The sequence below is a fragment of the Odontomachus brunneus genome, unplaced genomic scaffold (genome assembly GCF_010583005.1).
Source record: "Odontomachus brunneus isolate Ranch 3 - 2012 unplaced genomic scaffold, Obru_v1 Obru_scaffold_063, whole genome shotgun sequence".
NCBI classification, from domain to species: Eukaryota; Metazoa; Arthropoda; class Insecta; order Hymenoptera; family Formicidae; genus Odontomachus; species Odontomachus brunneus.
In genome coordinates this window covers 590,933-598,936 of record NW_022639513.1, presented here as the reverse complement: position 1 = coordinate 598,936, position 8,004 = coordinate 590,933, and positions in this window count along the sequence as shown.

Genomic DNA, 8,004 nt, shown 5'->3' with positions numbered 1-8,004 from the left:
GGATTCAAGATATCGAGACGACAACCAGGGTAGCAGCAACGACCGGCGAACAGAAAACGTTGGAGCTGGCAGGATTCTAGTTACTAAGCTATGTCCGTTTCGTACGGTCATTTAAGGGGATGCTGAAGCTAAAACTTTACCAACAGAACACTGATATTTTTCTGCAAAGTTTACGTCGTATCCCTGTCTGCACAGACGTGCCAAGAACGTTACAAGCACGTCGTTACGACGTTATTACGTCGTAGCGACGTGCTCGCCACGTTCGGTGCTGTCAGGGATTAGTTACACAGAATTGCAAATGCTTTTACGCAATAAAAGTACGTGCAAAAATAAATAGGAGCATTGCTTGATATGTGACGAAAACGAACAAAAAATTTTTAATGTAAAATTTCAAGCTGTCAGCGTAATCCAAAAGTTTCGCAGCTTGTACATATCGAAAGTGTGGATGCTTCAAGCAGAAAAATGTTGAAAAACATTACTCTACCTTCGCATCTGCATTTGGAAACTTAAGAATATCGAAAAAGTTTGCAGAAAGATTTTTACACATATATGGTTAGGTTTTCTGTTAAATATGGTAAAACAAAGCAACACATATAAGTTCTGTATACGCAAGAAATAGAGAAAGATAGCGTGATTACGTTAGTGATGATCATCTCTGCATTATCGACATTATTCAAGTTCGTCATCGACTCCAGCATCACCTTAAGCCGATACGTTGGAACGAACATTGAAAATATTGATTTTGAGGCTCTCGCGGAGCGTGGAGAAATGTTAGATTTGATTTCCGGGTTGGAGCCATGTTTCTTATGGATTTGTTTCCAATATTTCGATATTTTAATTCATTTCATTAAGGGAGACGAGTAACCTCCCTGCTTACTCTCCCTCCTTCAGTGTGTAAGAAGGTATTCTCTTATAAAGGATATATCCTACTATAAAGTCTTTGACGTAATAAAGTGTTTCACCGTATTTAAGATTCCGAGGTATTTAAGGTATCTAAACTAAACTTAACCAAGGTATTTAATGTATTTAAAATTTTACATCAAGATATTTAAATTGTGTTCTGTTAAGTTAGCATTTAAAGTATTTAAAATGTTCTGCCGATGTATTTAATGTATTTAGGATCCATTAAGATATTTAAGGCATTTAAAATGCTCCACTGTGGTATTTAAAGTATTTAAACTGTTCAGTAAAATTATTTAAGACATGTAAAATGCTTTACTGAAGCATTTAAAGTACATAAATTGTTCCATCAAGGTACTTAAGACTTTACTTAAATATTTTCATAGAGATGTTTAAGATATTTGAATCATTTTTATCGAATAATTTGAGATATGTAAACTGTTCCATTAAGATATTTAAGGTATTCAATGAGATATTTTCTTAAAAAATAAGTTTACTTACATTTTCTCGACTAGTTGTCATTGTTTATTCATTAACAAGGGAATAACCATTGAGGACCGACTCAAAGTATCAGCTTATTCCTCTCTCTGACGAAATGGACTAAAATGTTCACGAAACGTTTGGAAATAAATATGCAAAAGACGCGGCTCCAATCGAAAGTTAAGTTCAGTATTGAGAAAATTATCATCTAGATCTCAAGTCGAGAAAAGATTGAGTTTTCGCTTTCGGATTTCGTCGTGCGCGGACGATAACAAAATTTACTTTCGCGTTGAATACGTCAAAAGTCACCCCGAAATAGAACACTAGCCACCACATGGCACTTAATTACGTCCCTCTCGCTCGCGTTTTCCCTTTGTTTCCGGTTGAAGAGATAAACCAAGCGCAAAACCCGTTAGTGTACACTCTTACGTTATTTTTATCGTCGTCGTTGTCCATGTGTGTTCCACATTTTGCACGTGTAGGAAAGACCGGGGCTGGATGCCCCATATGTCAGAATATCGAAGCTACAACTTTTCAAACCACGATGGAAAATGTTAATGCAAAATTTCAAGAAGTTCGAAAATTTACCTTGCTATTACTAAATCAATTTTTTCTATTTATTAACTGTAATATTATCTTTCGATTTTAATAAAACTCAGGGAAAAATATTTATGTTCTAAAAGTTATGTTTCGCGATTTTGTACCTACTATTCCTTTTAAGATAAATAGTAAAAAAAAAAAAATACATGAGCAATATATTCCTGAAGCCATGTAACCCGGTTTTTCCTATATTCCGCGCTACTGAATTCAATGGACCTCAAAACGCCGAAATCACACTGAAAAACTCATTTAATTGAGTTAACCAAAATTTGATTAAAATAAGGTGGAACAAATGTTTTGGTTGTGAGAACCAATATTTGGTACTTTGAACTAAAGGTTTGATTCTTTGAAACAAAAATGAAACAGGTTTAGTTTCAGCGAATCAAATTTTTGGTAGAAAGAACGAAGTTTTGGTCTTCACAATCGAAACATTTGTGTTCGATCCTATTTTAACCAAATTTTGGTTAACCCAATTAAACGAATTTTTCAGTGCATCGTGCGGTGGGCCAATTAAACTTGCTCGCGAATTAATTAGACGCGCCGGGCATTCCGCCTGCGAAAAGTTTTCCGCCTAATTTCGCGGCAGGACTGAACTGTAATACGAAAGAAAGGAGATTTTTGCCGCGCGAAGCGACGCAGGAAGTATATACCTTCCCGACGGGGTGAGAGAAAGCAGCCTTCGCCGCGCTTGCGTCTCGTTTTAGTCGAGCGCTCTCGCGCACCGTGAAACATTTCAATTAATTATTCTGTAATTAAAATATGAGAAAGTAGTCATTACCCGTATTTCCACGTCGGTTACCCCGCAAACTTTCTCTCCCTGCGCAGAGACGCCGCCCGTCCTCGCGCTCTTCCGTCTTCGCCGACCGGTTCAAAAGGACCTCGCCAGTCTTTTACCTTCTCTCTCGCTTTCCACGGACTCGGAAGTCTCTTTCATTTTGCATCTATTCTTCTCTTTTTCTTTTTTTACCCCGACGCGCGCAAACATATCCACGTATCCGTGTAAAGGGTCGCGCGTACCCTCTTTTAATTGCGGCTGGCTCGGATTTTCCCCGACTGAGAGTCGAATCTCGTTTAAGATCCGACGAATTAACTATATCGATCGCGACTTTTCATCCTTTTCACCGGATAACCTATATAGAAAGAATGTTTTAAAGTCTTTTTTATATATGAATTCTTTTTCTATTTTAGCATTGTTTTTATATCAAAGGAAAATGTATCTAAAAAAATATACGAAAAAGGGAATATTGTTGGCGCGCCGTGTGGTTAATTAACAAATATTCTTAAATCAATAGCAATGTTATTGAAATAATATTTGAGTTTGTTCCAACTATTGGCTATTGGTCACTTTATTATTAATGGTATTTTCTTTTTTGTATATTTTTTTTTAAATATGTTTTCCTTCAATACAAAAACAATGCTAAAATAGAAAAAGAATTTATATATGAAAAAAAGACTTTAAAACATTTATTCATATATATATATATATATATATACACGATACAGTTGAATAACAGTATATTTTTCCTTCAACATCACATCTTTAGTTTTCATTTACTTTCTTTAATTTACTTTATTTTATATTATTCTTTACTTTTAAACTTTTACCTCCTGGAATCACAATAAAACTTTGCATGCATTATTTTAAATATTTAAAGTATATTGATATAAAAATTGAAATTTTGTCATTATATTTTAATCATTTTTTTTTTTTTAATTAAAGACAGCAGCATCATATATTTCCATAACAACACTGCGAAAAATACTCTCAAATAGCAGGATGATACCAGATGGTGTATTAATGACATTTGTATTATTGACGTTAAAGAAATATCATTAATACATCGTTAAAACGTCTTTTGACGTCGTCAGTTTACTCGTTATCGTTACCGTTTAGTATCAATCGAATAAATATTTTTTTGTTTGTTAGATATCTTTCCTCTCACTGCAGAAGGTAAGATTACAAATTGTCAGCAAAGTTTATTTTGCTGAAGAACATAGTGAATGTTTTAGTAGATCAGTTTTTGGAAATACAAATAGCGCATAGGAAATGGAGGGATAACAAAATAAGATAGAATGTCGATGTATGCTGCTTGGTTGCAAAATTCTATAGTAATTTTTGCTGTAACATTCTCTCTAGATAATAATTAAAACACGAATGTAACTTTCGTACAGACAAGGTTCACTCACGGGAAAACAATAACCAAAGAATAGTGCCGCGTTTTTGTGTGAAACTTGATTCTCTCACTTTCTCGTGGGGATTACTAAATATGTGATATTAGACGAAAATGCACACACACACACTTTTATTTCGCATCACGTTGATCCATTTCCATTTTTATTTCGGCATCGCGTCTTTATATTCAACACGGAATATATTCACGGCGACGAAGCACACTGGTTGTAAGCATTAATTATCCATGTGTCAGGGAATCCCAGAGTGCTTGCCAGTCAGGTAAGCAGCGCAGACACCGCGACGTGCAGAGATGCACGAGTAAGCAGCGTTTTCAGGAACGTAGCGCACGCTCGACTCGTCTCTTCGGCGAGTTTCAACCGTGATTTCCAACCCCGATTCACGGTACGAAGCTCTAGGAATATCTAATCCTGAAAATGCGGAAAGCAAGATGATTTACCTCGACATCAATTCCGTCGGGAACGAATCAATCGTGAAATACGTCGCATTAAAATTCCATCCGATAAGAACACGACGATCACTCGCATAATTTTTGAAATTAATAATATTTTTGATAAAAATTATCATAACTGTCATGAAGATCGTCAATGAACTCTTGCTATAATATTGTCTTGTATCACATGAATTTAATTACGTAAAACATAACACTATTGATGACCAATAATAATAACATTGATGAAGAAATTTGGGAAAAATTAGAGATTAATCTATATTATATCTCAGAATGATCACAAATAATTTGACATTGATTCGGAGTCTAGATAAAACATTTTTTGCTTTGAAGTATAAGTTTAGCAAATATGATGGCGTCAAATAACGCGCTAATGACGCTCTAATGTCAATAATCGTCATTAAAACATCATTAAAACGTCACTTGACGTTATCCTACTTGGAAGTATTTTAAATCGTGTTATTATGGAAATAACAGTTGCTTAGTAAAGGAAAAGATAATTAAGAAATAATGACAAAAAAGTCTCAATTTTTATATACATGTACTTTTTAAGTATTTAAAATATATGCAAAGTTTCATTATGCTTTAGAGATAAAAGTTTAAAAGTCAGAAGTATGAAATAATATGAAATAAATTAAATAAATTATATATTGTTTTATATAATAAATATAATAACTATGTGTGTGTGTGTAAAGCAAAAATATGTTGTTATTCAATTGTATATATATGTATATATATATATATATATATATTTTTTTTTTTATATGGAAGGTAGAAATATTAACGTATTTCTAATTTTCAGTGACTTTTTGCAGAGACTATATGAGCAATATATTTTTAATTCCCACGAGTTAAACTCTCTCATTAGACCATGGCTGTATTCTAAGCTGCATTAAAACGAAAATGTGCAAGCCATATTGAAAGCAAATGTGCATGTGACGTTCTGCAGGCAGCCTCGATACTCTTTTAAACAGACGGCTGTTTTACTCGGAAAAGCGGCAAAAGCTGCGCGAGGGTGGCGTCGTCCACCCACGGATACCGCGAGAGCCAGCACAGTCGGCGCTAACTTTTCAATCTCGGTCGAATAATCCGGCGGGAAGCCCGCTGGTTACTCACGGCGGCGACGATCTGGCCTCTTATTGGCTCGCGGGCTTTCTCGCAAACCGTCTCCCTTCCTTCGTTCCTACCTACCCTCCGCCGACGCACCGACCCTCGTCGCCTCCTCCACCTCTTCCACTGCTCCCGCTCCCGCCGCCGCCGCCCCCGTCGCTACCACCACCCCCGCACTTAGCCCCGTGGTTAACTTCAATGAGCGGATAACAAGCCGCCCCTCGACTGCGCCCCTGTAATATTCGCTCGTATAAATGGACCCGCGGCTTTGTCAAATCAACTGTCGCTGGTAAACAAGCCACCCTTCCAACTTGGCTCGCACGCTGATACACACCGAGTCGACCGACTCTACGGGGTGTGCTCTCCTCGCGCGCGCGCCGCTGCCTGAGGCTTCCAGCTGCGAGACCATCCTGATAGCTTCGGTCTTAATCCTTAATGCCGATCGTTATGCCCCGGCGACTCACAGGAGGGATGAAATCGCGATGCTCGTTGAAGTTATTTTTAGATGCGCGTCTGATTGCACGTGATTTGGAGTATTTTAATGTACGTGGAGTATCTCTGCCTCGTCGTGCCATATTTTTCTTGCACATATAATATTTTAAGCTTCTGTGATACGGAGAAATGTTTAATTTGCTTTCTGGATTAATGTGACGCTTTTCATTTGGTAAATATTCTAGTTCAGTACAGAGTGTTCTGAAAGAAAGAGAGAGAGGACTCAAGATAACATTTTTTAATTTTTAACCAACTTAAAAAAAGAATTTTTCTCAATCGACTTCAAAAACAAACTTGTAGCAGATAATTAAAAAGTATAGAAATGAAATAACTTAAAAAATAAACTATGTTCGAAAACTTCAAAAGCCCTAAAAAGTATGAAATAATTTTGAATCAATATTCCTACGTATTTACAATCCTATTCTAATATTCTAATATTATTAGAAGTAATATTATAGTAATAGAGTAAGTAAGTAATAGTAATATTATAGTAATAGAGTAAGTAAGTAATATTATAGTAATATAGTAAGTAAGTAATAGAATAATATTATTAGATACGAAAAAAGATAAATTATGGGATAACTGGCTATATAAAATATAGATAGAAAAATAATAAAAAAATGTATGATTATTGACGCAATCACACATAGTCAGTTTTCGTGCGACTTTTAGTACCGTTAGAATATTAGGATAGAATTGCACGTAGGAATATCGACTCGAGATTATTTCATATTTTTTAAGGTTTTTGAGGTTTTTGAAGGCGGTTTATTTCTTTTATGCTGCAATTTTATTATTTGTGCAGAGAAATTTCGTGGGAACTTTATTATTTGTACAGAGAAATCTGTGATTTAACGTCGCCGACGATGACGATACATGCGCGATTTCATAGAAACTCGTTAGAGGGGTGGCTTGCTCGTGTTCCCGCGGGGTTCTGTGTCATCTCGGTAGTACGGTATCACGGGCATTACCGTAGCATAAACGAGCCAATCAAGCACCTTTGTGACGACAATCGTTCCTTTGATTACTCGGCACTTTACGCGGAAGGCAGGAACGCGGTTACGTCGGATAATCGGTGTGTTCAGCATCGCGTTCCGCTTTCCGACCCCAAGATAGCACATTATGGAAATGTAAGCGCTCTGTTCTTAATGATTTGTAAAAACTATTTCAATTCTCACGCGATGTTATTCGGCGTGTGTTTTAAAAGAATTGTGCAAAATACAGCACACCTCGACTGGCAGAGGCAGATAGATAAATAGATAAAAGCGTTTAGTATAACATTCTAGGACTTATCCTGCAAGAACGTAGATTACATGCATGAGAAAAAATATAAACATAAAAAATATACGGAGAAAGATAAGAAGATTAAAATGAAAATCAACATAAACGTTGAGGTAGAAGAAAAGAAACATGAAATATGATAACACAGAGAGAACGATTTATTGAATCAAATAAATGTTTCTTTGAAACAGTCTAAACAAATTATTTGGTTGACACAACAAAAATATTTCTTTGGAACTAAGGCGCAAATAAATATTTTTGTTGCGTCAAACAAAATTTTGTTCGGTCAATCAAAAAACTCGTTTGGACTATTCTAAAGAAGTGTTTATTTGATTCAACCAAATCGTTCTCTCTGTATAGAATACATGTGATAATATAGAATAGATAAAAATATAAACATATAACAACATAGAGTATAGATAAATGATTCGATGCATAACGAGATATAAAGGAAAACAATACAAAAGAAGATAAAAATACCGAAAAGTGGAGTTATCTCCTA